Below are 9138 nucleotides of genomic sequence, written 5' to 3' on the forward strand. Positions count from 1 at the left end.
CATTAACATATATAGTGAGAAAGGTGACGATGACGTAACTGTACAGATGGTAAAAGGTGTTAAATAGCGACAAATGACAATCGAGGTCGAGCACTGATAAGGTGACGATGACGAAATACAACGTTCATGCAATCACAGTAACTCGATATTTGCGCTTATTTGTTCTGTAATACACGATACACCACACCTGCTTATAAACCAAAGTTATGGATATAAAGGTCCAAACTCATGTAAATTTGTTTGTGAAATGAAAAATGTTCGGTTTATATTATATCACATTATTTTCCTACTGCATCACATGTCCTTATTTCACTAATAGCCCTATCAGTGTATTTGTTATTCTGTAACTGCATTTATAAACTGGATTCTCACAGTATTCTATGTACATCAGATTCATCATTCAAGTCTAATTTTAACTGATCCTTCTCGAGGTCACAATTTATATTGTTGTGCTGTAGTCACATCTATTATTATTCTTGACAAACAAGGATTATACAAAAGCTTGGCATGTACATACAATGTTTATCCCAATAAATCTACTTGGCCTGTATGTAACGACCGCTAGGTGCGCAGCCTATCCCTGCACCGTTTGACACACTTGATGACCCTTTATCGATTCACGTGTTCCGCTCGGGGAGTGCGGAGCAAAAATATGGCTGACAAACCAAGTAAATCAACGGCAGGATTCAAAAGACCAAGTTGCCTCAACTACAAGACAGGAAAACAATGTAAGCGCAATCAGGCAATAGAGATCCTGAAAAACTTTTCCAATAAAAAAAATATTGGAAGAGGTGAGATGCGAAGTAACACCATCGATGTAACATGCACAAGCCGCGAAAATGTTCTTGAACTTTATTCAAAGTTGTCAGATAAAGTTAAGCAACTCAAACTTACGAAAGCGACAACATTAATGTCGTTTAAAACTAGAATATTCCGGCGAAAACCCAGCCAGAACCGGATTTTTCTTCAATTTTTTGACCTCCGAAAACCGAAAAAACGGAAAGGCTATAGCCTTAGGGTTTTTTCGAAAATCGGATCAAAATTTTGTCTCTCCGATTCCGGTTTAAACCGGTTTGGAGGTTCGGTAGGAGGCAGAACCCGGTCTAAACCAGTTTGAAGCTGGAATATTCCGGTGAAAACTCAGCCAGAACCGGATTTTTCTTCAATTTTTTGACCTCCGAAAACCGAAAAAACTGAAAGGCTATCGCCTTAGGATTTTCTCGAAAATCGGGTCAAAATTTTGTCTCTCCGATTCCGGTTTAAACCGGTTTGGAGGTTCGGTAGGAGGCAGAAACCGGTCTAAACCAGTTCGAAACTGGAATATTCCGGGGAAAACCCAGCCAGAACCGGATTTTTCTTCAATTTTTTGACCTCCGAAAACCGAAAAAACGGAAAGGCTATGGCCTTAGGGTTTTTTCGAAAATCGGGTCAAAATTTTGTCTCTCCGATTCCGGTTTAAACCGGTTTGGAGGTTCGGTAGGAGGCAGAAACCGGTCTAAACCAGTTTGAAGCTGGAATATTCCGGTGAAAACCCACCCAAAACCGGATTTTTCTTCAATTTTTTGCATTCCGAAAACCGAAAAAACGGAAAGGCTATAGCCTTAGGGTTTTTTCGAAAATCGGATCAAAATTTTGTCTCTCCGATTCCGGTTTAAACCGGTTTGGAGGTTCGGTAGGAGGCAGAAACCGGTCTAAACCAGTTTGAAGCTGGAATATTCCGGTGAAAACCCACCCAAAACCGGATTTTTCTTCAATTTTTTGACCTCCGAAAACCGAAAAAACTGAAAGGCTATCGCCTTAGGATTTTCTCGAAAATCGGGTCAAAATTTTGTCTCTCCGATTCCGGTTTAAACCGGTTTGGAGGTTCGGTAGGAGGCAGAAACCGGTCTAAACCAGTTTGAAGCTGGAATATTCCGGTGAAAACCCACCCAAAACCGGATTTTTCTTCAATTTTTTGACCTCCGAAAACCGAAAAAACTGAAAGGGTATCGCCTTAGGATTTTCTCGAAAATCGGGTCAAAATTTTGTCTCTCCGATTCCGGTTTAAACCGGTTTGGAGGTTCGGTAGGAGGCAGAAACCGGTCTAAACCAGTTCGAAACTGGAATATTCCGGGGAAAACCCAGCCAGAACCGGATTTTTCTTCAATTTTTTGACCTCCGAAAACCGAAAAAACGGAAAGGCTATAGCCTTAGGTTTTTTTCGAAAATCGGGTCAAAATTTTGTCTCTCCGATTCCGGTTTAAACCGGTTTGGAGGTTCGGTAGGAGGCAGAAACCGGTCTAAACCAGTTTGAAGCTGGAATATTCCGGTGAAAACCCACCCAAAACCGGATTTTTCTTCAATTTTTTGACCTCCGAAAACCGAAAAAACTGAAAGGCTATCGCCTTAGGATTTTCTCGAAAATCGGGTCAAAATTTTGTCTCTCCGATTCCGGTTTAAACCGGTTTGGAGGTTCGGTAGGAGGCAGAAACCGGTCTAAACCAGTTTGAAGCTGGAATATTCCGGTGAAAACCCACCCAAAACCGGATTTTTCTTCAATTTTTTGACCTCCGAAAACCGAAAAAACTGAAAGGCTATCGCCTTAGGATTTTCTCGAAAATCGGGTCAAAATTTTGTCTCTCCGATTCCGGTTTAAACCGGTTTGGAGGTTCGGTAGGAGGCAGAAACCGGTCTAAACCAGTTCGAAACTGGAATATTCCGGGGAAAACCCAGCCAGAACCGGATTTTTCTTCAATTTTTTGACCTCCGAAAACCGAAAAAACGGAAAGGCTATAGCCTTAGGTTTTTTTCGAAAATCGGGTCAAAATTTTGTCTCTCCGATTCCGGTTTAAACCGGTTTGGAGGTTCGGTAGGAGGCAGAAACCGGTCTAAACCAGTTTGAAGCTGGAATATTCCGGTGAAAACCCACTCAAAACCGGATTTTTCTTCAATTTTTTGCATTCCTATAGCCTTAGGGTTTTTTCGAAAATCAGGTCAAAATTTTGTCTCTCCGATTCCGGTTCAAACCGGTTTGGAGGTTCGGTAGGAGGCAGAAACCGGTCTAAACCAGTTTGAAATTGGAATATTCCAGCAAAACCCCAGCCAGAACCGGATTTTTCTTCAATTTTTTGAACTCCGAAAACCGAAAAAACGGAAAGGCTATAGCCTTAGGGTTTTTTCGAAAATCGGGTCAAAATTTTGTCTCTCCGATTCCGGTTTATACCGGTTTGGAGGTTCGGTAGGAGGCAGAAACCGGTCTAAACCAGTTTGAAGCTGGAATATTCCGGTGAAAACCCAGCCAGAACCGGATTTTTCTTCAATTTTTTGACCTCCGGAAACCGAAAAAACGGAAAGGCTATAGCCTTAGGGTTTTTTCGAAAATCGGGTCAAAATTTTGTCTCTCCGATTCCGGTTTGGAGGTTCGGTAGGAGGCAGAAACCGGTCTAAACCAGTTTGAAGCTGGAATATTCCGGTGAAAACCCACTCAAAACCGGATTTTTCTTCAATTTTTTGCATTCCTATAGCCTTAGGGTTTTTTCGAAAATCAGGTCAAAATTTTGTCTCTCCGATTCCGGTTCAAACCGGTTTGGAGGTTCGGTAGGAGGCAGAAACCGGTCTAAACCAGTTTGAAATTGGAATATTCCAGCAAAACCTGAAATATTCCGGAAAAACTGAAATATTCCGGTGAAAACCCACCCAAAACCGGATTTTTCTTCAATTTTTTGACCTCCGGAAACCGAAAAAACGGAAAGGCTATAGCCTTAGGTTTTTTTCGAAAATCGGGTCAAAATTTTGTCTCTCCGATTCCGGTTTAAACCGGTTTGGAGGTTCGGTAGGAGGCAGAAACCGGTCTAAACCAGTTTGAAATTGGAATATTCCAGCAAAACCCCAGCCAGAACCGGATTTTTCTTCAATTTTTTGACCTCCGAAAACCGAAAAAACGGAAAGGCTATGGCCTTAGGTTTTTTTCGAAAATCGGGTCAAAATTTTGTCTCTCCGATTCCGGTTTAAACCGGTTTGGAGGTTCGGTAGGAGGCAGAAACCGGTCTAAACCAGTTTGAAGCTGGAATATTCCGGTGAAAACCCACCCAAAACCGGATTTTTCTTCAATTTTTTGACCTCCGAAAACCGAAAAAACTGAAAGGCTATCGCCTTAGGATTTTCTCGAAAATCGGGTCAAAATTTTGTCTCTCCGATTCCGGTTTAAACCGGTTTGGAGGTTCGGTAGGAGGCAGAAACCGGTCTAAACCAGTTCGAAACTGGAATATTCCGGGGAAAACCCAACCAGAACCGGATTTTTCTTCAATTTTTTGACCTCCGAAAACCGAAAAAACGGAAAGGCTATAGCCTTAGGTTTTTTTCGAAAATCGGGTCAAAATTTTGTCTCTCCGATTCCGGTTTAAACCGGTTTGGAGGTTCGGTAGGAGGCAGAAACCGGTCTAAACCAGTTTGAAGCTGGAATATTCCGGTGAAAACCCACCCAAAACCGGATTTTTCTTCAATTTTTTGACCTCCGAAAACCGAAAAAACTGAAAGGCTATCGCCTTAGGATTTTCTCGAAAATCGGGTCAAAATTTTGTCTCTCCGATTCCGGTTTAAACCGGTTTGGAGGTTCGGTAGGAGGCAGAAACCGGTCTAAACCAGTTCGAAACTGGAATATTCCGGTGAAAACCCACCCAAAACCGGATTTTTCTTCAATTTTTTGACCTCCGAAAACCGAAAAAACTGAAAGGCTATCGCCTTAGGATTTTCTCGAAAATCGGGTCAAAATTTTGTCTCTCCGATTCCGGTTTAAACCGGTTTGGAGGTTCGGTAGGAGGCAGAAACCGGTCTAAACCAGTTCGAAACTGGAATATTCCGGGGAAAACCCAGCCAGAACCGGATTTTTCTTCAATTTTTTGACCTCCGAAAACCGAAAAAACGGAAAGGCTATAGCCTTAGGTTTTTTTCGAAAATCGGGTCAAAATTTTGTCTCTCCGATTCCGGTTTAAACCGGTTTGGAGGTTCGGTAGGAGGCAGAAACCGGTCTAAACCAGTTTGAAGCTGGAATATTCCGGTGAAAACCCACTCAAAACCGGATTTTTCTTCAATTTTTTGCATTCCTATAGCCTTAGGGTTTTTTCGAAAATCAGGTCAAAATTTTGTCTCTCCGATTCCGGTTCAAACCGGTTTGGAGGTTCGGTAGGAGGCAGAAACCGGTCTAAACCAGTTTGAAATTGGAATATTCCAGCAAAACCCCAGCCAGAACCGGATTTTTCTTCAATTTTTTGAACTCCGAAAACCGAAAAAACGGAAAGGCTATAGCCTTAGGGTTTTTTCGAAAATCGGGTCAAAATTTTGTCTCTCCGATTCCGGTTTATACCGGTTTGGAGGTTCGGTAGGAGGCAGAAACCGGTCTAAACCAGTTTGAAGCTGGAATATTCCGGTGAAAACCCAGCCAGAACCGGATTTTTCTTCAATTTTTTGACCTCCGGAAACCGAAAAAACGGAAAGGCTATAGCCTTAGGTTTTTTTCGAAAATCGGGTCAAAATTTTGTCTCTCCGATTCCGGTTTAAACCGGTTTGGAGGTTCGGTAGGAGGCAGAAACCGGTCTAAACCAGTTTGAAATTGGAATATTCCGGCGAAAACCCACTCAGAACCGGATTTTTCTTCAATTTTTTGACCTCCGAAAACCGAAAAAACGGAAAGGCTATAGCCTTAGGGTTTTTTCGAAAATCGGGTCAAAATTTTGTCTCTCCGATTCCGGTTTAAACCGGTTTGGAGGTTCGGTAGGAGGCAGAAACCGGTCTAAACCAGTTTGAAGCTGGAATATTCCGGTGAAAACCCACTCAAAACCGGATTTTTCTTCAATTTTTTGCATTCCTATAGCCTTAGGGTTTTTTCGAAAATCAGGTCAAAATTTTGTCTCTCCGATTCCGGTTCAAACCGGTTTGGAGGTTCGGTAGGAGGCAGAAACCGGTCTAAACCAGTTTGAAATTGGAATATTCCAGCAAAACCTGAAATATTCCGGAAAAACTGAAATATTCCGGTGAAAACCCACCCAAAACCGGATTTTTCTTCAATTTTTTGACCTCCGGAAACCGAAAAAACGGAAAGGCTATAGCCTTAGGTTTTTTTCGAAAATCGGGTCAAAATTTTGTCTCTCCGATTCCGGTTTAAACCGGTTTGGAGGTTCGGTAGGAGGCAGAAACCGGTCTAAACCAGTTTGAAATTGGAATATTCCAGCAAAACCCCAGCCAGAACCGGATTTTTCTTCAATTTTTTGACCTCCGGAAACCGAAAAAACGGAAAGGCTAGAGCCTCAGGTTTTTTTCGAAAATCGGGTCAAAATTTTGTCTCTCCGATTCCGGTTTAAACCGGTTTGGAGGTTCGGTAGGAGGTAGAAACCAGTCTAAACCAGTTTGAAACTGAAAAATTCCGGCGAAAACCCACTCAAAACCTGATTTTTCTTCAATTTTTTGAACTCCGAAAACCGATAAAACGGAAAGGCTATAGCCTCAGGTTTTTTTCGAAAATCGGGTCAAAATTTTGTCTCTCCGATTCCGGTTTAAATCGGTTTGGAGGTTCGGTAGGAGGCAGAAACCGGTCTAAACCAGTTTGAAATTGGAATATTCCGGCGAAAACCCACTCAAAACCTGATTTTTCTTCAATTTTTTGAACTCCGAAAACCGATAAAACGGAAAGGCTATAGCCTCAGGTTTTTTTCGAAAATCGGGTCAAAATTTTGTCTCTCCGATTCCGGTTTAAACCGGTTTGGAGGTTCGGTAGGAGGCAGAAACCGGTCTAAACCAGTTTGAAATTGGAATATTCCGGCGAAAACCCAGCCAGAACCGGATTTTTCTTCAATTTTTTGACCTCCGAAAACCGAAAAAACGGAAAGGCTATAGCCTTAGGGTTTTTTCGAAAATCGGGTCAAAATTTTGTCTCTCCGATTCCGGTTTAAACCGGTTTGGAGGTTCGGTAGGAGGCAGAAACCGGTCTAAACCAGTTTGAAATTGGAATATTCCGGAGAAAACCCACCCAGAACCGGATTTTTCTTGAATTTTTTGACCTCCGAAAACCGAAAAAACGGAAAGGCTATAGCCTTAGGGTTTTTTCGAAAATCGGGTCAAAATTTTGTCTCTCCGATTCCGGTTTAAACCGGTTTTGGAGGTTCGGTAGGAGGCAGAAACCGGTCTAAACCAGTTTGAAGCTGGAATATTCCGGTGAAAACCCAGCCAAACCCGGATTTTTCTTCAATTTTTTGACCTCCGGAAACCGAAAATACGGAAAGGCTATGGCCTTAGGGTTTTTTCGAAAATCGGGTCAAAATTTTGTCTCTCCGATTCCGGTTTAAACCGGTTTGGAGGTTCGGTAGGAGGTAGAAACCGGTCTAAACCAATTTGAAACTGAAAAATTCCGGCGAAAACCCACTCAAAACCGGATTTTTCTTCAATTTTTTGAACTCCGAAAACCGATAAAACGGAAAGGCTATAGCCTTAGGGTTTTTTCGAAAATCGGGTCAAAATTTTGTCTCTCCGATTCCGGTTTAAACCGGTTTGGAGGTTCGGTAGGAGGCAGAAACCGGTCTAAACCAGTTTGAAATTGGAATATTCCGGCGAAAACCCAGCCAGAACCGGATTTTTCTTCAATTTTTTGACCTCCGAAAACCGAAAAAACGGAAAGGCTATAGCCTTAGGGTTTTTTCGAAAATCGGGTCAAAATTTTGTCTCTCCGATTCCGGTTTAAACCGGTTTGGAGGTTCGGTAGGAGGCAGAAACCGGTCTAAACCAGTTTGAAGCTGGAATATTCCGGTGAAAACCCACCCAAAACCGGATTTTTCTTCAATTTTTTGACCTCCGGAAACCGAAAAAACGGAAAGGCTATAGCCTTAGGTTTTTTTCGAAAATCGGGTCAAAATTTTGTCTCTCCGATTCCGGTTTAAACCGGTTTGGAGGTTCGGTAGGAGGCAGAAACCGGTCTAAACCAGTTTGAAATTGGAATATTCCAGCAAAACCCCAGCCAGAACCGGATTTTTCTTCAATTTTTTGACCTCCGAAAACCGAAAAAACGGAAAGGCTATGGCCTTAGGGTTTTTTCGAAAATCGGGTCAAAATTTTGTCTCTCCGATTCCGGTTTAAACCGGTTTGGAGGTTCGGTAGGAGGTAGAAACCAGTCTAAACCAGTTTGAAACTGAAAAATTCCGGCGAAAACCCACTCAAAACCGGATTTTTCTTCAATTTTTTGAACTCCGAAAACCGATAAAACGGAAAGGCTATAGCCTCAGGTTTTTTTCGAAAATCGGGTCAAAATTTTGTCTTTCCGATTCCGGTTTAAACCGGTTTGGAGGTTCGGTAGGAGGCAGAAACCGGTCTAAACCAGTTTGAAATTGGAATATTCCAGCAAAACCCCAGCCAGAACCGGATTTTTCTTCAATTTTTTGACCTCCGAAAACCGAAAAAACGGAAAGGCTATGGCCTTAGGGTTTTTTCGAAAATCGGGTCAAAATTTTGTCTCTCCGATTCCGGTTTAAACCGGTTTGGAGGTTCGGTAGGAGGTAGAAACCAGTCTAAACCAGTTTGAAACTGAAAAATTCCGGCGAAAACCCACTCAAAACCGGATTTTTCTTCAATTTTTTGAACTCCGAAAACCGATAAAACGGAAAGGCTATAGCCTTAGGGTTTTTTCGAAAATCGGGTCAAAATTTTGTCTCTCCGATTCCGGTTTAAACCGGTTTGGAGGTTCGGTAGGAGGCAGAAACCGGTCTAAACCAGTTTGAAGCTGGAATATTCCGGTGAAAACCCACCCAACCCGGATTTTTCTTCAATTTTTTGCATTCCTATAGCCTCAGGGTTTTTTCGAAAATCGGGTCAAAATTTTGTCTCTCCGATTCCGGTTCAAACCGGTTTGGAGGTTCGGTAGGAGGCAGAAACCGGTCTAAACCAGTTTGAAATTGGAATATTCCAGCAAAACCCCAGCCAGAACCGGATTTTTCTTCAATTTTTTGAACTCCGAAAACCGAAAAAACGGAAAGGCTATAGCCTGAGGGTTTTTTCGAAAATCGGGTCAAAATTTTGTCTCTCCGATTCCGGTTCAAACCGGTTTGGAGGTTCGGTAGGAGGCAGAAACCGGTCTAAACCAGTTTGAAATTGGAATATTCCAGCAAAACCCCAGCCAGA

The sequence above is a fragment of the Phallusia mammillata genome, chromosome 2 (genome assembly GCF_965637545.1).
Source record: "Phallusia mammillata chromosome 2, kaPhaMamm4.hap1.1, whole genome shotgun sequence".
Lineage (NCBI taxonomy): Eukaryota > Metazoa > Chordata > Ascidiacea > Phlebobranchia > Ascidiidae > Phallusia > Phallusia mammillata.